This window comes from Giraffa tippelskirchi, chromosome 6 (genome assembly GCF_054371585.1).
Source record: "Giraffa tippelskirchi isolate mGirTip1 chromosome 6, T2T-mGirTip1v1.2.pri, whole genome shotgun sequence".
NCBI lineage: Eukaryota > Metazoa > Chordata > Mammalia > Artiodactyla > Giraffidae > Giraffa > Giraffa tippelskirchi.
In genome coordinates, this window is record NC_137280.1 from 125,959,496 (window position 1) to 125,979,655 (window position 20,160).

The 20,160-nt window shown below is 51.0% G+C and overlaps 1 long non-coding RNA gene across 1 annotated transcript; it reads right to left on the bottom strand.

Annotated features, from left to right (window-relative positions):
* Positions 1-8,254: 8,254 nt before the first annotated feature.
* Positions 8,255-13,025, bottom strand: LOC145511434 (uncharacterized). The gene is made up of 3 exons (XR_014057851.1): positions 12,896-13,025; positions 10,210-10,265; positions 8,255-9,583 (listed from the first exon to the last, which is right to left on the bottom strand). It is a non-coding gene; the product is annotated as an uncharacterized LOC145511434 (long non-coding RNA).
* Between the last annotated feature and the right edge of the window lie 7,135 nt (positions 13,026-20,160).

The window sequence follows — 20,160 nt, forward strand, 5'->3', positions numbered from 1 at the left end:
GTGTGTGTGTTTAGAGATGGCAGGCCTGCCCCTCCTTCTCAGGCAGCTTAGCCAGAAATGCCAGTGGCAGAGACAATTGTGCGAGTGGGGATGCTGAGCCCAGAGCCGGCAGAGCCCGCGGGCAGGCAGAGAAGCACCACACAAGAAATTGATTCCATTAAAAAGTAATCTTAAATTTAATAAAAGTTATGATTTGATTATAGCCACAGAACCTACAGGCAAGAGGAAAGGGGGGTGAATTCTAGTGATGGATAAACAGAAAGGAAAAAAAAAAAAACCAGAAGGGAGAGGGGATGGGGAGGAGAGAGAGATGCTAAGGTTTGGATGGATGAGAGGATGGAAAGACCTGGGGGTGGGGAATGAGACCATTTTCTCTCCCTCGGATGGAAGAAAAAAGCCTGTGGCTGGTTTCCAAAGAGGAAGCAGAGTGAGGAGTGAGTGAAGAGATTCAAGGAGCTCTCAGGAGACAGCACTAGGAGGAGGTTGTGGGCATGGAGGCCAGGTCTGGGAGAGGTGGGTACGTAGGAGTGAGGGCCTGGGCCCTGGGAAGTCGGCGAGGAACACAGAGCATCAATTTAACAGTCAGACAGGCAGTCCTGGGTTTAGACCCCATGTCAGCCTTTTCCTTGCAGCATGACTTAACCTTCAGACATTCAGTTTCCTCCTCTGTGAAACAGAGCCACAGAGATAGCACCTACCTCTCAAGGGGGTTGTGAGGATAAACAAAATTATGCAGGCGCAGTATCCACCGTCTCCCAGGTGCCCAAGGAAGGACAGTTCCCTTCCCATCCCTCCCCTACTGGGATCCTCACCCCAGCTCTGGCCCCTCCCATTTATTGACAAGCACTGGTCAGTCCTACTCCTCTCTGTCACCCTTTTTGCAGTGATGGGAACTGAGTGGCCTTCGTCTCCCATCTCAGTGAGGAGAGTTGGTTTTCCTGTGTGAAGTCTTTGTCCTATGCTCATCTCTGTAGAGCACGAATAAGGGCATGGGCACGACAGGAAAGCCACTCGCTCTAGGACCCACCTCCACAATGGGCTAAGGGACCATTTGACCATTTGGAGGATACATTTCCCTACCTAACCCCCCACCATTCGATGCAGAATCATGCTTGAAGCCGAAACTCTCCCAACCCCTAGAGTGAGACTACTTGGGCCCAGCCCTCAACCCCTATAATCAGCTCCTGTTATGCACAGCATTTGGCTCTCAGGCAACCCTCCTGATAGTTCCTTCCAGCATGCTGCAGCTCTGTCTCCTGGCTGGGCAGAGGGAGCCAGGGGCCTGCAGGGTCAGCACCAGCACACCAGCACCAGTGAGTGGGGCCTGGGCAGGAAGCCAGATCATCACAGGGAGATGCTAAGGGAGGCAAGAGCCAGAGATCTCAGCTACCCCGGAGTCCAGGAATTGGGAACCAGGAAATAGAGTCACGGTAACAGAAGTCTCCAGGGGACACAAGAAATCATTCTGAAGATAATGTGACCAGTTCTGCTCAGTCATCTCCTCCCCTTCCAGGCTGTTTTTTTAGCGAACTAACTCCACTTGAATTTGCTCCTGCCCTTTGGTATAAAGACACCTGCTGATCAAGACATTGAGGGAAATAGGACTGGTGGTATTAATGTCTCCATTTTACTGATGAAGAAATTGAGGTCAGAGAGGGTAACCTGTTTCCTCCAGACCACACAGCTTGTAATAGATGAATCTGGGACTGAAAACCAAGTGTTCAGACTCCAATTACAGAGTACAGCCTTACCAGGCCCCCACAGTCTCCCTGACTAAGCCATCGCTCATCCCAACTGCACCTGTGGGGCCCTCATCACCATGGCTGTCACCACTCTGCTCAGATCAGCCTCTTTTTTTGGGGCACGTGGCATGTGGGATCTTAGTCCCCTGACCAGAGATGGAACGCACGTCCCCTGCATTGTGAGGCAGATTCTTAACCACTGGACTGCCGGGGAAGTCCCAGCTTTGCCTCTTTTGGCACAGTCACCCCACTGGGCCCCATCACAGCAGCCTCTGGGCTCACATCCTCATCCTCCTCCAGAAGGGCCGCCCGGTCTTGGATACTCATGTCCCATGCGATCTCCAGGAAGAAACAGCCCTGAAGGTCGAGGGAGGGTGCACAGTGACCTGAAGCTGAGGGGCTCTGAGCATGGCCAGGGATCCCACTGGGCCTATGGACACAATCTGGCCTTTACCTCAAAGGATGGCCACGCCTGCCAACTTTCCAGACCCCTTCACAGGGCCACTCTGTCACTGAATGGAGGCAGAAGGGCTGGCTCCTGAGCCGGGATCTCCAGCAGGCGGCCCTGACATTTTCCTCAGCCACACATGTTGGCTCTCCAGGACAGAGATCTCACCTTGCCGCCCAACTGGAGTCCTGTCTGCTGTGCATGTTCTGTTTTGTTCCGTGTCTGTGCTGAGAGCAATCCAGTCATGCCCTAAAATAAAATCTACCCAGCCCACTCTTTTTCTTCCATGAGAACATGAGGGCAGTGGCTGGGGTGAAAGGATCACTTAGTGAAAGGTCCTCCAGAGGATGGCCCCAGGCTGTGTTCTCCAAAGCAGATCCTTTGCTTTACTTGAAATGGTCCCTATTTCCGAGAAGTGCCTGGGTGACCTGTAGAAGGAATCACTAGAGTCCTGACTCTGTCCTAACACTCTTCATAAGTCACTTCTCCAGCCTCTCCCCAGAGCTGTCCTCCCACAGTGAACACAGAAGGGGTCCAGACAGGGAAAGGGTGCTACCTCGGCCAAGAGTCTACTGTGTACCAGGCTCACGCTAGTAGCTTGACCTACAGGAAGCCAGTTGACCCGTGCAACAGCCTGTAAGGCAGCGCTTAATGGTCCCACCTTGCAGTTATGGAAACTGAAGCTCAGATAGGTTAAGTGACTTATCCAGGGTCACACAGGAAGGAGACGGGAGAGCCAGGATTTGAACCTGAACACATCTGACTCAAAAGCTCATGCTTTTTCTCCCCCAGGTGCCTTTCATCCCTGGTTCAGCCCCTTCACAGGAAAAAGGTCTCCACTTCAACTTGGCAGTACCTTTCAAAATGAAAAATTCATACACACTTTGAGCCAGCAATCTCTCTTCTAGGAATGAATCCTCAAGAAACACTTATACGTGTGCACAAGGTGTATTAGGTGCTCACCGCACAAAACATGTGAGATGTTCTTGTTTGCAACAGTAAAAAAGTCAGGTACAACCTCAGTGTCCATCAGTAAGGGAGTGGATAAATAAACAGAATTACCATGCTGCTGTAGGAAAGGATGAAGTAGATCTTAACTGGAAAGCATGGAAATTTCTCTAAAATCAGAGTTAACGGGGAGAATGACAACTGCTTGAATATTGTATGTATTTTTATATATTGAATTTCATATATACGCATATACTACATAAATGTATTTTTAGGTCATTTTTTAAAAAAAGCATCAATCATTTCCCAATGAGGGGAAGTGGGAGAAATGGAGAAAGGTAAAGAGAGAAGTAACTCCCAGGCACCAGGCAACAGACCCCCCACCCTCTCTTTCTTTAGGGCCGTGTCCTCCCTCTCACCCCTGACAGGCAGACATCAGTGTGTCTGGGACAAGGGAAGGGAGTTTCTTATCAGCACAGGGCATGATTTCCTCCCACCATGCCCATCTGCACCTGGCACCTCCTCCAAGCAGCACAGACAAGGCTCGAGGTTGGTGGTCCCCAGGAGGTCATCCCATTAGGTTATAATCAATGGGGTTTCAGCATATCATACAGTAACAGCAAGGAAAGCTGTGATAACCCACCCTGGGCTGCATCTGGCACATATCGGAGCCAGGCAACCTGGACTGTGGATGAGTCAAGCTTGTGACTTAGTTCCTCCTTCTGTGTCTCTTGTTTATCACTTAGTATCCTGTAAATCAGATGAAATCTGGGGACGTCTGATAAGGAATGGGTTGGGAGGGGCAATGCTGAACACACGTGATAAGCAGGGATTGGTTGAATGTTTTCATTTGTCTTTTAAGATCTGTTTTGGAATGAAGCTTGTTATATGTCTTAAGAGCTGTTAATAGGGACGTCCGTTGCAACTGGCTGCTGACTGTCAAAATAAATACCAACTACCCTTGCCTTCCTCCTCACCCTCTGTTGACCTATACCCTGTGCAGGCTGGGGGCTCAGGTGGACTTCTGTTAGTACACAGATAGACAGCCTATGTAGCAGGAAAAAAGCTTTCACCCCACCTCAGATTAACCCACCTGCAGAATCGTCTTCAGCTGTGCTTTCTTTCCAATAAACTCTGGTATTCCTGTTTCACAGCTGAATGTCAGTTCAGTGATCCTAATGGACCAGCCCTCCCCCTGCTTCACTTTCCTTTGCTCTCCTATCAGACTTGGTCCTCATTCCTGCAACTGTCTCTGTCTCTGGTGGTCATTCTGTCCTCCTGTTTCTGTAAGCTGCCTTAGAGTCTCTTTGATGTAAATCCAACACAGTCTGGCTTAAGTTTTACTCCTATAACTGAAAAGTCTAAAGTTAGACTTCAGGTATAGCTGGATCCAGGCACTTAGACAATGTCATCTGGCATCTCTCTTCAGCTCTTTGCTCTCCTCTCCTTTGTGTTGGCTTTACTCTTTAATAGTCACTCCGCAAACGTTTTAAGCAGCTCTAGGCTTAAACTTACCAACATGGACAAATCCAGTGGAAAAAAAGCACTCCTTTTCCAATGGTTCCACAAAAAGACCCGTTGCTGATCTTACTGGATCAGCTGTTACCAACACTTGTGACCCAGGGATGGATGGCACAGATGTGCCAGCTCCAGTCATATGCCACCCTAAGATCTCATGGACAGAGGTAGGGAAGCAGTAGTTCTTAGGAAAAATCTAGGAGTGCTCAGCAGCAGAAGGGAGATGGAAAGTAGTATGCAAATCAGTGTGATACTGACTTGGGCGGGGTCTTCACTTCTCTGGTCTTCTATTAGTTTCCTTGTGTGGTAAACTGGGTGTGGTGTCCACATTGGATCCCCTGCTCCTGGACATTTTCACAGCCTGGGTTCTTTTCCGAGCCTTGGGCAGGTGATCGGCAGGAAAGCAGCTCCCAGATCTTTTGGTGTCACCTCTACTGTCACCACTCCCTTCCCCATTTCTGCTCTTTGTGGAGACTATAGTGGAGAGCAGTACAGGGAGAGGAAAAAGAGAAAGGAAGAGACAGGCTGGGAAAGGAAGACAAGGGAAAAGCAACAGAGACAGAGACTGGGAGGGAGGCAGAAGTTCAATAGCAAACCTCTAAGGCTGTGCTGATGCTGGGCACCTTGGCCCACGTCCCTGCCCCCCACCACCCACACCCCCTCGCCTGGAAGTGGTGCATCATGGCTTAGTGGTGCCAGCACCCTGGCCGGGCTAAGCTCCAAGCCCCCGCTACTTTGTCAGGGTATCATTATCCCTACTCTGCAGCTCTTGTCACCTGGAGGTTCTTTCTTCTCCTCTGGCCCACACACCAAACCTGCACAGGTGCCTCTGTGATGGTCTCCTAACTGCCATCTCCTCCAAGGCCCTCTCCACAACACAGTCAGTGCCTTGCTCCTGTGGGGGCCATCCCTGCCTCAAGACCATTTCCCCCTCCATTGCCTCCCTCTGACTGCGTTCTCGACTCTTTGTCTAGAGAGAGCCAGGGTCTCTGCTCCAGGGAGTCTTCTGTCCTCCCTGGGTGGACTAAAATGGAAGGGGCCAGAGGTCAGAGGTGATACAACCGGGGACTGGGCACATCCAGTCAACTGATCACCCAGTAAGAATTGAGCACTCATTCAGTGTCCAGTGTGGGATGCCTCCACGGTCTTCTCCACAGCTTCAAGTTGGCTGATCCTTTCCTGGTTATCCCATACTAAGGATCCACTTTCCCTGGGTCCCTTGTCTTTGTCTAGGATGTATCGTACAACTTTCACTTGGATTTTAGGAGACAATAAGGGCCCTGAGATCTGCTCCAATGTACAACCCTTGAACAGGTCTCTTCACCTTTGGGTTGCTCCAGAATGAAGAGATTGAAACTAGATCAGGGATGTAAATTCTGGCACCCGTGCTACCATTTCTAATCCAGTGCCCATGGCAGACATTGCTAATCAATAATGACACTCTCTTCTCAGGACACACTCTAGGCAGCTGCTATTCATCATTTAGCATTAACTTGAAACTCCTTTGCCACTCCTGGACTGGCTGATCTCTAAGGGCTATTCCAACACTGACAGTCAAGGATTCTTTTGGCCTGGTTGAATCGATATCATCTCCCCCATTTCCCATTTCTCCCTCCAGCTCATTCTTTTGATTGTCCCATCCCTCTCTCTCTCCCATCTTGCCTTATGTCTAAGTTCCTGCTGCTGAGTCCATGTATACCCGAGATGATGTCTGGGTCTCCAAGGTTCTGTTTGCTGTCACTCAACTTCAGTCTCTTTGAAAGTTACATTTTCCAGGCAGTCACACTTACACATGTTGGGAGGTTCTGTGGCATTGGCTCAGGGGAGGGAGGCAATGATAGAGACACCAGAGGCAGTCAGAGGAGAAGCAGGAGTGACGTCCAGAGAAATATTAAGAAAGAGATAACAGGGTGGGCAGACACAGGGGCTAGAGTTAAATTTCTGTCTCAAGGCCATATGGGTAGGAGTGGGGAGGGGGGAGTCTAAATGGAATTTATCCTGGACCCCCAAGGTCAAGTAGGAGGGAGGATCAGGTAGAACCTAAAAGCAAAGGACAAAGGGGACATATAAATTAGTAGCTCAGCTGACAAACAGGAAAAGGGAAAGGGGATTCTTTGGTGGGAAGGACTATCAAGAATTATAATAATGAGATGGTATTTTAGTGGGTGCTTTATGAACATAAAAGCATCCCCTAGTTATTGATCAGAAGAGTTTGATACAGGAAGATGAGTGCTGGCCAGCAGCCAACTGGAGGGTTAAAGCAAAGCCTGACCCAAGTTGCAGGACACTCCCATCAGAATTGCTTGGAGCAGTTTTGGAATTTCAGGAAATGCTGCCAACTATACCAGAGGGGCCTGTGTACTTGTGTGACAGGCACAAGGGCCAGTCATTCAGGAGCCGAGTGACTATAAGAAAGCCACTTACCTATAGGCCTGGGTTCAAATCCCAGCTCGTTCGTGTACTATGAGACTTTTGCCTCAGTTTTCTCATCTGTAAGATGAGGATGAGTAGCATCTAACTTATAGGTCATGGAAAATACTAAATGTCTTTAAAGTACTCAGCACAGTATCAGGTTTGAGATTGATAATAGCCAGTAGCTGATAAGCTGGTAATGCTAGCAATAGTATTACCATGGGTGATGCATCTCAGGGGCCCCATGAGGGACCCCCTAATCCACTTACTGTATATATATGCTGGGTGCTGGCCTAAGTGTTTACCTGTATTACTGACTTTAATGGTGGGATTCTCCCAGGCACCGGCACACCATCAAATTCCCATGTGACAGATACATTTTGTCTAAAACCAAAAGGCTGCAATTCAAAATGCCTGCTCTCTGGTTTTGATTGTGTGTGGTAGAGGAAGAGCTGGACAGCTCCTTTGGGCCTGAGAAGAGGAGCTCCTTCTCTTTAGGGTCAAAAGCGAGGTATGGGGAAAAGCACCACGGCCAGGCAAGAGGCTGGGAAAGGACCCCAAGATGCTCAGCAGAGAGAGGGGCAGCTTCTCCAGTCTTTGTCTCCTTCTCTGTTGTGCTGTGGGTGAGCCCTGTTGAGGCTGTGGCCCCGCCCAGCCTCCCTCTGAAGGAAGCGGTCAGGCCAGTGGGGCTCCCGCCTGTGAGGCTGCTGCAGGAGTCGGACTGGCTGGGGTTAACAAGGGTCAGTCAGCTGTCAGGATGCCATTTACTAGCATGACCTGGGGCTGGCTCAGCTCTTGAGCAATCTGTGCCTCAGTTTCCTTGCCGATAAATTAGGGATGATAAAAATTGACTCCTGACAGGATTAAGTAAGAATGTAGCATTTGGACCAGGGCTTCCCAGGTGGCACAGTGGTAAGAATCCGCCTGCCAATGTAGGAGTAATGGGTTCAATCCCTGGGTGGTCGGGAAGATCCGCCGGAGAAGGTAATGGCTACCCACTCCAGTATTCTGGCCTGGAGAATTGCATAGACAGAGCAGCCTGGTGCGCTATATAGTCCATGGGGTCGCAAACAGTCAGACACAACTGAGCGTGCACACATGACACGTGAATATTTAGCCCAGGTTGGACACACAGTAAGTGCTTTAAAAAAATGTGAGCTATTATTCTTCCAGTTAATTATTATTATGGCTTGTGACGTCTTCAAATGTTTATTTTTACTGCTTGTGACTGCCTGAAATTGGGCAGTTACACAAATTCCAGCCAGGAGGTCCATGAGGGCCAGTGAGGGAGTGGGTCTTAGCCAAGTCTGGTATGATTTGGTCCCAGTCTCTCTGCCACCCACAGTCCTGACTCCAGATGATTCCATGGGGGAAGGCAGCATCCCACCTCACCAAGTAATTGCTGAGGAAGTAGGAGGGGAGCAATCACTTGTGAAGACAGACAGGAGTGGCCACAGGGAGACCCGACCCTTTCTGTTAGGGACCTTAGCTCAAGAGCCCCACCCAGAGGAGTGTTCTCCACTCCCCACATCCATCCCCCACTCCTACCTTCTTTCTCGTCAGGAACACACTGTGTTCCTGTGTTTACCTGGGAGGGTGGGGGCTGTTGTGTCTGGGTATTTCTCTGGACAGGGTTCTTCCTTGACCCCACCCGGCGGATGCCTGGCCTGGATTGTATATTTCCGGAGCTGCCTACTTGAAACACAGGCTTTTATTTTTAGAAAATTACAAATGCAGGGGGCTGGGAGGAGAGGCTTGGGGCCTCAGAACTGGGGTGAAGGGGAGAAACTCAGGGGTCTGAATATGAATATGATGACTCTGAAACAAGAGTGAAGGGAGGCGCAAAGGGGAATAAGTGAGATGGTGGGAAAACCGAGGTGAGGAAGTAGGGGGGGATCCCACACTCCCAGCACCCTGAGCAGGGATCAGAGTCTTTACCCATTTAGGCTTGGGAGGGCGGGTGGGGGAGGGGGAAGGGTCAAGGGTTACCTCTCTGGCATGTAGCTGGATCCCCAGGGAGGCTGAGGAGCCTGGGAAAGAGACTGAGCCAGCGGCTCCCCTCCCCACTCCCTGAGGCCTTGGGGACTGGGAGAGCAGCTTCCTGCACAGACAGCTCCTCAGTCTCCTGGGCTGGGGACGTCTTAACTCTTCTGGTGCCAGTATCAGGGAAAGCCGAGAGGAACACAGATATACTCCGAGGTTCTCCTGGGTGTGGCCCAGATGCTGGTGCCTGCCTTCCTCATGGTGTCTTGCTTAATACTCATCTCTGCTTCTCTGGAGTCCCAACCCCAAAGCCCCAGATGGCCTGAAGCAGCAAGAATTCAGCTAATTGTCTTCTCCCAGAGCCCAGACAGAGGGACGTGGGGGCACTTCCCCCTAGGGATGGTTGGCACAGTGTCTTTTCCTTCACTGGTGGCTGTAAGGGGATGTCAGACAGAACTTCGAGCTCAGAAGGTAAAGAAGTCCCCATTCTGCTGTAAAGGTTTCCCAGGTGGCTCGGTAGTAAAGAATCTGCCTGCCAATGAAGGAGACATGGGTCAGGAAGATCCCATAGAGTAGGAAATGGCAAGCCACTCCGGTATTCTTGCCTGAAAAACCCCATGGAGAGAGGAGCCTGGTAGGCTACAGTCCATGGGGTTGAAAAGAGTTGGATACAACTGAGTGACTGAGCATATGCTGCTGTGAGCCCCGGGTTGAGGGGAAACTTAGAGTCGCTTGTCCACATGTGACCTTGGGGGGTTACTTAACTCACTGGGCTTCAGCTGTAGCCTGTGCAAAATGAGGAAATCAGACCAGAGATGACCTGGTGTCATAAGGGGCATACCCTTCTCTGGGCCTTCATTCCCTGGTGTCCCCTGACCAATGCAGCCCCACATCCCTGGCACTGAACTTCAAGGCTTTCTTCTCCACCTGCTCCATGGGGACAGGAAAACGTTTGCTTTCTCCACCCCTAAATAAGCATGCCCAGCACAGTGCCTTGCACAATCGTTCAAACAGGCTTGTGACCGATGAGTAAATAGATGAACCAGCCACCCTTGATTTAGGGATAGGATGTCTCTTTCTCTTTCCATTGTCTCCTCAAGAGCACTAGACTAGGAGCAGAAGGACCTGGCCTGGATTCAAGTTCTGACTGTTACTCACCAGCTATGAAGCTTCAGGCAGGTCACCTTGCCCCTCCAAGCCTTGCTTTCTTTTCTCTGCAAAGTAGGGATTAGAAATAAAACATCTACCTTATGGACTTGTCAGGATAAATCCAAAAAGCCTTTGTAAATTCTAAAGCAAAAGAATTATATACAAAAAAAAAAATCAAGAAGTATGACCATCAGTTACATTATTGTTAATCCTGCACCCAGTTCAGGGGTAGTACAAAGTATGGTGGTTTTGAGGCTGAGGAGTCTTGATAGTCGTGTGACTTTGGGCAAGTTTCTAAACCTCTGTAAGCTTCCGTTTTCTCATCTGCAAAATGGGGATTCTAATAGTACCTACAGCAAAGGGTTGTTGAAGGTATAAAAGAGAGACTACATATAAATGGTTTCCCCAGTGCCTGATGCATAGCAAATTCCACAAATAATAGCTGTTATTATTTCAGCACCGGTCCCCAGCAATTCCTCCAGCTGCTTCAGCCCTGCCCTCCCACCTGGAGGAGGTGATGGTCTCACCCATACCTTCCTTGCCTGACACAGACATTCCCAAACTCATTTGATGAAAACGTATCCTGCAGAAGCTGCCTACCCCAAAACCCTCAGAGGAGGCAGAGCAGGAGTGGGTGCTGCTGACGGGAGGCCACAGGATGAGGGCTCTGTTCAGGGCTGTGTGGTGGCCAGGGCCGGGGAATGGAGGATCAGAGGCTGTCCCTGCACCCTCTCCAGCCGCCCAGGATTGGGGCCTCCTCTGCTTGCCAGGCTGGGCCTCATTGATGTTGGGAGCTGCTTATCAGGTTAGCGCGGAGCCGCTGTCTCTGGCTGTCTCTGCGTATTACCCGACCCATCCGTCCCGGCCCTCCTGCGTGCTCTGCCTGCCCCCAGCTCTGCCTGCGCTAACTAGCTAATTGGATCTTGGCTAACCTGGTTATGAGCCAAGTCAGCCCAGCTCCTCTGCCTCCAGAAGCACAGGTGGGGGCAGGGCAGAGCGGCTGTGCATGAGTGTGTGAGCGTGTGTGTGTCTGTGTGTAGGAGCCTGTCTTGGAGCCCTTGTTCTCATCTTCCTGGGATTCCCTGGGCCCACGGAGATCGGAGGTGAGCTCAAAGCACCCCAATCCGCTGTAAGTGGCTGAGGGCGTGAGGGCATACGCCCTATTCCAAAACTCAGCTCTGCCACTGTCACCATCTAGATGACTTCGGGGCAGCTGAGCCTCAACTTCCTCCTCTGTCAGCTGTATTATGGAATAATAAAATGTGCCACCTTGAGTGGCTGTGAGGACTAAGAGAAAACAGAAGACACACTCTAGTGCTTGGAGCTTAGTAGGCATTCTGGGAATGATAACTGTGATCTCTGACCACATTGTAATCATCATCGTCGTCATTAGGCACGCTGGGTTCCTGCCACTTCCCCCATCCTGTGGTGGGGGTGGGAGGGATCTCAGGGTGGGGGGCGGGAAAGGCTTTCATTCACAGTTCCTGGCAGGTGTTTCCTCAGAGGCGAGACTCCAATCTCCTCAATTGTTCCTTATGCAAATATTATGCTAATGATCACATCAGAACACCCTAGAGCTCGGGGAAGGTGAAGGGTTGGCTGATTCCCCAGGTTTCACTTCGGCCAGTCCTTCTCCCTCCCCCAAAGAGGAGCAAGTGCTGATCCCCACCAGTCCTCAGGGCAGAGAGAGGCAGAAAGACCCCGATTGAGAGAAAAACAAAGAAAGGCCCCAGTCTTGGTGGGAGATGGACAGCCTCATCATCGCCATAATCACCAACATCAAAAAGGCCTTTGGAAACGTCAGATTCTTCCCCGCCCTGTGCAGGCTACTCTGCAATTACAGAGGCGCAGCCCCCTGGCCCTGGGGAGCTGAGGCGGGGGTAGGGAGGAATCGAGGTGAGGGGGAAGGGGAGGAGGAAGGGAGAGAGCTAGGGTTTGCTAAAAGGCAAGGAGCCGCTCCCTCATTGTCCTTGAGGGCAGGGGCCTTGCTCAGGCTTCTCCCAGTACCCCAGCGCCCCAGCTCCAGGCTGAGGCCAGGCTCACAATCAAGTGGGGACACTGGAGATAAAGAAAGTGATCCTGAGTCAGCCACAGTGGGCTTTGCCCTGCTCTGCTTTCACTTTCTGACCAGTGAGGGGCCAGTCACCTCATAGTCTTTTCCCTCAGTGTTAAATGGGCATGATAATCCCTGCTTCTTTACATTGCTGTGAGAATTAAATGAGATGCTGTAGGCCTCACCCAAGGATGATCATAATTGGCAAGTAGAGTGAGACCAAAATAAAAGGAAATGCCCATCCCTGCTCCGTGGCCCACAGTAGGGTGGTCTGACAAAACCGGCCTCATTCTGTACCTGGCAACGTGACACAGGGTCTCCACTGAACATTTACCCTGCCCTCTGGGTTAATGTTGGACAAGATTTGCAGTTGAACCTTAGCCTTCTGGCACTGTCCTCTGTTAGAACAGAGATGGAAGGGAAGTGTACCTGTGCAGGCAAAAGTACTGCTGAGGCCAATGTGGAACCAGCCTCTTCCCTGAGGGAACTCCCAGGGCATACTGCCTTTTGCTGAGATGTCAGACCTGTAGGCAGCTCTACCAACCATGACTCCTCCTTACCCTGTTATGAGGAGCCCTGGCCCTTGGAACCTACTCCAGGCACACCTGGCCCTCAAGACTTAGAAGGTGCTCAGGGACCTACCTGGTGGTCCAGTGGTTAAGTATCCCCCTTGCAATGCAGCGGCCACGGGTTTGATCCCTGGTCAGGGAACTAAGATCCCATGTGCCTCAAGCAACTAAGCTTGTATGTGAAACTGCTGAGCCTGCACATCACAACTAGAGAGTCCCTGTGCCACAACAAAAGATCCCACATGATGCAATAAAGAGCCCACAGCCACAACTAAAAGGCAAATAAAAATTAAAATAAATATGTTTCCTTAAAAAAAAAAGACATAGTAGGCACTCAATATATACAAATTGGCTGGAATGAGGAGAGAGCCATGAGGACACTGCCAAATAAGTAACCAATTGTGCAAGTAGCAAGCCACTGTAATTAGACCAAGGAGGATGGTCAGTTATTAATATGAGACACGTGTGGCAGGGTTAACAGCCATTGAGGGTGGCTGTAACGACCAGAGAGAGGCGCCTGCTACGCCCTCAAGGCCCCCCCTCCCTTTTTGGCCTTCTAAAGAGGGCTGAACAGCGCCAAGTGAGCTCCCTGCCTCAGGATCCCCCTGCCTTCATGGTGGCTTCCAAGATGGTTTCTGTCTTGGTACCCTGCCATTAGGGTCCCTGCCTCTCCCATTCCTCCTCCCTCCTAGAATCGCCCCCACCCCAGCCTATCTGCACCTCTATTATGATGCCTATCAGGATGGAGCCCAATTACAGTTCTTTATGCCCAAGCCTTATCTCCTCTGTGGAATTCTAAACTCCCCAGGGCAGGATTTATCCAGTGGTGCCATTGCTGCATTCTCAGTGGGGGAGGGCAGCCCCTGGCCTGTAAAGGATGCTTAATAAATCCGTGTTGAAATGGAAAATTAGAGTGAGGAGGAGAAGGCGAGTTGGAAAGAAGGGAGAGAAAGACCTGAGAGAGGGAGAAGAAAGGAGAGAGAAAGGAGATGGGAGAAGGGATGAGAGAGGGAGGAAGGGAGAGGGGACAATGAGGAAACCATGTTGTTCTCTGACGGGGGACGCAGCCTAGCCCTCCTTCGGTGCTTATAGTCTACTTGGAAACATAAGGTGGCTACACAAAGGGTCCAGGCCCCAGTACTCTTGCTGTATTGCTGGCTTCTGTGTCCATGCCCTGGACCTGCTGTCTCTGCCCTGTCAGTCTAGGCTCCCTCATTCCCTGGCTCCCTTTGGCAGCCCAGCTCTGAGGAGGTGCTCCTGGGTGCCATCCAGGGGGAAGGGGCTGGGCAGAAACCATGCCAAGCCAGGGAGCACGGCCAGGAAGGAGTCGGCAAGGCAGATGCCGCCCCTCTCCTGCTGCCTTGATTAGAGAAATTGAGATGTTAATAATATTCCGAGATGCAAGGTGCTAATTAAAGTTAATTACTGTTTCCTTGTGAAGTAACCTCTCCTCATGTTTACCGGGAGCAAGGCTGCCAGCCGCTCCCCTGGCTTGTGCCAATCACGGTGCCCGCTGCTCAGTGTCCCCACACCCTCACAGGTACCCTCAGCTGCCCCAGTCCAGCAATCTGAGGTTCCCAGGCCCTGCCTCTTGGTATAGTACCGGACTAGCCCTGCCAAGGCGCATGGGGGCACACGGGCAGGAGTGTCACGTGGGGCCTGGGGATAGAACAAGTGGCCTTTGAGGTTGGCACCCTGTCCTTTGCCTTCCTCCCTCCTGCAGAGTCTTGCCCTATCTCTTTCCAGTTCCTAGACCTACAGCAAGTTACCTCACCTCTTAGAATCTCAGTTTTCACATCTGTAAATGGGGTTAATAATTCCTACCTTGTACAGTTGTTGTGAGGATCAAATGAGACTGCCTGTAAAACACTCACCACAATCACAGGACTGGGATTTAATAAGCTCTCAATTAAGGTTAACTGTGATTGCTGTTGTCTTTGTTAATAATCATCTCCCTCCCAAATCCCTCTCCTGTGTGGTCTGACTGCAGGACTGGCAGTGGGTGAGTTGAGTAGACACATCCTCTACACATACCAGGGACACCACCTCAGGGACACTCCACAAGCTCCCCACACCGACACCCTTGGGAAGCACACCCTGCCCCATCCCTGCCCCTCCCCCATACAGCTTTTTCTCACGGCTCAGTCCCTGGTCTCAGCCTCACCCAGGGAAGTAGAGAGCAGAAGTGGGGAAGCTGATAGGGCTCTCTCAGGGATAGAGTTCTGCAAAGCCGTGCGTGTGTGTGTGTGTGTGTGTGTGTGTGTGTGAGAGAGAGAGAGATAGGGCTCTCTCAGGGATAGAGTTCTGCAAAGCCGTGCATGTGTGTGTGTGTGTGTGTGTGTGTGTGTTTCCACCCTTGTGTTCCAGGCCACCCTCTTGGGATACAAGTCAGGTTGCCATGACAACCACTGCAGGTGCACAGCACCTCCAGTCTTTTCTGCTTCCCCCTCCACAGCCACTCTGACCAATGCTGGGGGAGACACCATCTCTCTGATGGGAGTCTCCCCATCCCCACCCCAGGCTACCACCCCTGTCCCTTTCCTGCGTTCTCAGGAAGCCACAGGGCTCAGGAGGGGGCCCAGGGATAAGGAAGAGCCCTGCGAAAGGATTCTTCCTTCAAGCCCAGGTTCCTCTAGGGTCTTAGTGCTAAGAGTTAATATTGCTGTCACCTTTGATTTGGGCAGATGGAGGATTCTGAAGCTTGGGTAATCAGAGTCAGGACACCCTACTGATTTTGTGTACTTCCCTCTCTCCTCCCCAGGGAAGATTCCTGGCTCTTTCTCTGAGGGCGTCAGCCCAGCCTGGGGCATTTCCTGTTTATGGGCTTAGAAGGGCAAAGGGAGGGGCCCTCAGGCTGGGCATCTGGCCCAGATTTCAGATGAGGGTGAGTTGGAGGGATACTGATGGTACCAGCAGGCCCTGGGAAACTCCCATGGCTCAGCTATTCCTGGTAGATTTCTGTGTTCCACCTACTCTGAGCCCAAACCCGAATTCCAAGTGTAGCTTTGCTGAGGGTAGAGCCTGTCCTAAGTTTTCTATTCCAGGCTTGATCTCTTTCTGCCCAAGCACCTGCCTCTAGCTCCTCTGGAGGCCTGGATCCCTTTCCCCAAAGCCCATGCCTCATGCCTCCAGCTCCATCTACCTCCACCCTAGCCTCCTCCTCACAGCCCCTTCTTCCCCAGTCTCCCTCTCATCCCCATCCCACCCACCTTCCACATCTTCCCCCTCTCCACCACAACCCTCTCACCTATATCCCTGTTCACCTGTCACCCATCCTCCCTCTGCCTCCCTTTTCTTGCTCAGGCTGTAGAAACCCCAAGCAGATTTCCTCCCATTCATTCATTCATTCATTCTTTGAGCAAACATTTTTGAGGGCTGCCAAATAAGTTAAAGAAGATTTTTGCCTCCTGCAAGCAAGCTTTTATTCTAGTGAGAAGAGACAGAAATTGAACAAGTAAACATAGAAATGAAATAATGACAGATTGGGCAAGGTCAAGGAAAAGGATAAAGGAGAACCTGTGACAGAGATCACAAGGGCACCTTCTAATCCCCCTCTTAGATATGGAGTCAGGAAAAGGATCATGGAGAGCAGCCGACAGGGGCCACCTGGAGGCAGAGATTTGGCAGAGGCTGTCCCTCAGCTCCTCTTTAAGCAGTAGACAGGGGAGCAACTAGATCCTGCTGCTCTCTGCCCACTCCCCACCTGCTCTCATAGATACCTTGCTCTTCAGTCAACCACGATGGACAGAGACAGGAAATCAGAGAGACCTCCTCCCTCTCAGCCCTGCCCCTGCCCCCGCCCTACCAGCTTTTGCCAACAGCGGCTCTCCTGATGGCAAGGGCATCAGTCCTGGGGCATCTAGAGGGGGAAACTGAGTATACAGGTAAGAAAAACGTGACCTTGTCAAAATAGTTTGTTCAGCCTCAATCCTGAACAAACTGCCACAGCTGTAAGAAATAAAATATGCACATACTGAGACACTTTCCTGGCTAGGAAAGGGTTCACTGTGGGCAGTTTCCCGTGGGGTACGAAAGGCACTGAGCATGTGGAACAGCTCCAAGCCACGTGGAGTCCAGAGCACGTTCACAAACACAGCTCGGGGACTTTGCTCTTCCCAGTGCTGCAGCCCCATGAAATATTTAGGCTTCTGGACTCAGCTTATCCCTTCTTGTCCCCCTCAGCAATGTGCACTTCCCCTACATCATTTATGGCTGTCCTTTTTCCTCTTCTTTAAGTCCTGCAGAGGACAGAAAACCAGTCTCCAGACTGGAGGAGGGTATGTCCTGAACCTCCCATCCTGGCCCCATGGGCGGGGGCAGGAATCAAGACTAACCTTCTATTCCCTATCCTCCTCACCCCATAACAGGGACAGCCACCCACAGATAGAAACCTTGAGAGCAAGGCAGTGGGGTTGAGTCTAGGAGCTGAGAGGTAGTTTGGGGGCCACAATAAGAGGGAAGAAGAACAAGAAAAGGAAAATGCACACATCATGGTTCCTGAAGGGCTCCAGGAAAGGAAAAGAGCTGGGGACTGATGATGATAAAAGCTGTGTTCATTGAGCTCTTACTGTTCTAAGCAGCTCACATGCATTATCCTTTTAAATCTACACTACAAAGTTAGGATCTATTATCCCCATCTCAACAGCTAGAGAAACTGATGCTCAGAGAGGTTAAGTTACTTGTCCAAGGCAATTCAGACAGTTAACTTCAGAGGTCAAGCTCCACATACTCCAGAAAAGTGATGAGACTTGGTTAGGGGTGGGAAGTGGGAATAGAGTTGCCCGTGCGCTTGTGTGTGTGTCTGTGTCTATGTCTGTGTGTGGGGAGTCATACTGGAGTAGTGTCTGCTCTCTTCCCTCTTACTACCAAAAGATGAGGCTGCTCTCAATATAATCCCATCCCCTTGCCCCTCCTCCACTCCAAAGTGGATCTGCCCCAGTCAGCACTCCTAAGGGCAAACATTGTTGGCCAGAGATTGGGACACCCTGAGGAAGGGGGAAAATGAAGGTGAGGAGACAGAGGAGTAAGAGCTAGAGGAAGAGACAGACACTAAGCAGAAGGCAGGTGTGTGTGAAGGAACATGAGTGACAGCTGGGTGGGGGGATTAGAGTGACCCACAGCCTGGACAGTTATAGACCAGCCCATCTATTGGATGGTGACAGAATGGATGGAAGGTGATAGAAGGAACTCCTGCTCCACTCCCCACCCCCACGGGGCTCCCTCTCCTCCCACCCTTCCCCCTTCACACCCCAGCTTGTCCTTCCCCTCCCCCACTGTCTTCTTCCGAACAATTCTAATTAGACTAAGTGACTAAGAGGTGGTTTCAGCCTGAACAGCCAATTAGGCTAGGAAGAAGGGAAAGAAGCTCCCTCAAGTCTCCCATCCCTCCCTCCTCATCTGCCTTTTACTCGGACCAAATATTCTGTGCCCCAAACTCCTGACTTGCTCAGGTTCTCCTGATCCTGCTCCTCCCTCACTGGCCACTGGGCCCCAGTTACCTGTGTTCAGACAGCTCTCAGCCCATTGCTTAGTGCCCACCTTGAGGCCCTCCATTCTTAGGCACTGAGAGTCAATTCATGTTTTCCTGGTAGGAGGTGCAAGGAGAAAGAGGGGCCTCCTTGAAAGGCTATCTTCCTGAGTCTCTTTATTTATAATGTTGCTCCTCTCTCTCTCTTTCCTCTTCCTCTGGCACTTATTTCTAACATCCATGGACCAGGCCTACTGGTTGCCATGGAGACACAATGTGCAGCTGGATGGTAAGCGGGTGAGAGGAGCTGTGTGCACTCTGCAGCATGGGTGGCTGTGTGTGATACATATCCATGTGCAAGGAACCTTTCCTCAAAGCCTCCCTGAAGTGAGACCCTGGCTGAGGGGGAGACTCCAAAGGGCCCCAATGACCTTCAACCTCTGCAGGTCAGACACTAAATGATGTTCAATCCAGGCCTTTGATCAAAAGATTCTGGAGGGGCCCCAAGCTGCCCCTCCTGTCCAAGGAGAGGATTGGGAACTCCAGGAAAGGAACAGGAGTGGGCAGACCTTTCCTGTATAGAACAGCTGGAGGGAAGATTAAGCTGTGCAGATGGACAGGCTGCTAAGAGGCCAAAAGCAACCCACCCCAACACACCCTAGTGGATAGGGGTGGGGAGGTTGGCCCAGCAAGCTGGAAATTCCCCTCCATTTCCATTTACTTCACCCCCACATTTATCTAGAAGGTTCTAAGAAGCGAGAGACCTTGGTTCCTGCCCATAGGAAGCTTAGCATTTTAGATGAATCAGGCTAAATTCCTTATCATCTCTCATCTCGGGGTGTTGGCAGCTGCACTTTTCTGTACTGGAATACTGTTCTGAACTCTGAAACTTAGGGTTCCCTTAGAGAAGCTTCCTGGGCCACACTGAGTAAGGCAGCCCCCACCTCTCCCCCACCTCCAGTTATCCTCCTTCATGCCCCACTGTTTGTTTCCTTCACAGCACTTTAACACAGTCGACAATTATCTCATTTGTTTGTTTATTGTCTGTCTTCTCTACTGGAATGGAAGTTCTAAGAGACAGTAGGGACCAGGCCTGTCTAAATGAGTGCAGCTGGCAAGGAGCCTGCCCCACAGTAGGTGTTAAATATGTGTTAAATAAAAGAGTGGACACATGGTTTCACTGAAGTCCCCAAATAATCCTCTCTGATGGTAAGCATTATTAGCTCCATTTTACAGATGAAGAATCCAAGGCTCAGTCACGTGCCCAAGCTCATACCACAAGGAAGTGCTACAGATAGATTTCTAATGTAGATCTGATTCCAGGCATGATGGAAGGACGTGGGGACTGAATTTCCTAACATACACTGTGCTGTGGTTCCTCTTCCCCACTATCTGGGGTGTATGCCTCCACCTCTACCCCAGGCATCTCCAGAAACCTGGGCAGAGAAGGCAAGAGGACAGTTAGAATCTGTAAAGAACACAAATCTGATCTCTTCTTTTAGAGGCTTAGAATCCCTGAGTGACTCCATTGCCCTCCTTAGGTTGACCAGCAGGCCCTGCTAGCTGGTCTGGCCCTGACCTCTCCAATTTCTCTGGCCCTCCTGAACCACCTCACCTTCTCCTGCTGTACCTTCGGGCCCCTTCTCCTGCTGTACCTTCGGGCCCTTGCACACATTGCTCCATAGCCTGGAAGGCAGACCCTTCCTCAGTGGGCTCTTCCCCATCTCTCCTTCAAAACTCAGCTCTGGCGTGACCTCTTCCAGGAAGCCTGCTGCAGGGTGCTGGAAGAGGCACCTCCTTTGGCTCTCCAGCCTGAATTTATGGCTCAGGGCAGGGCTGAACATATGATGTGGTCATTGTTTACCTGTCTG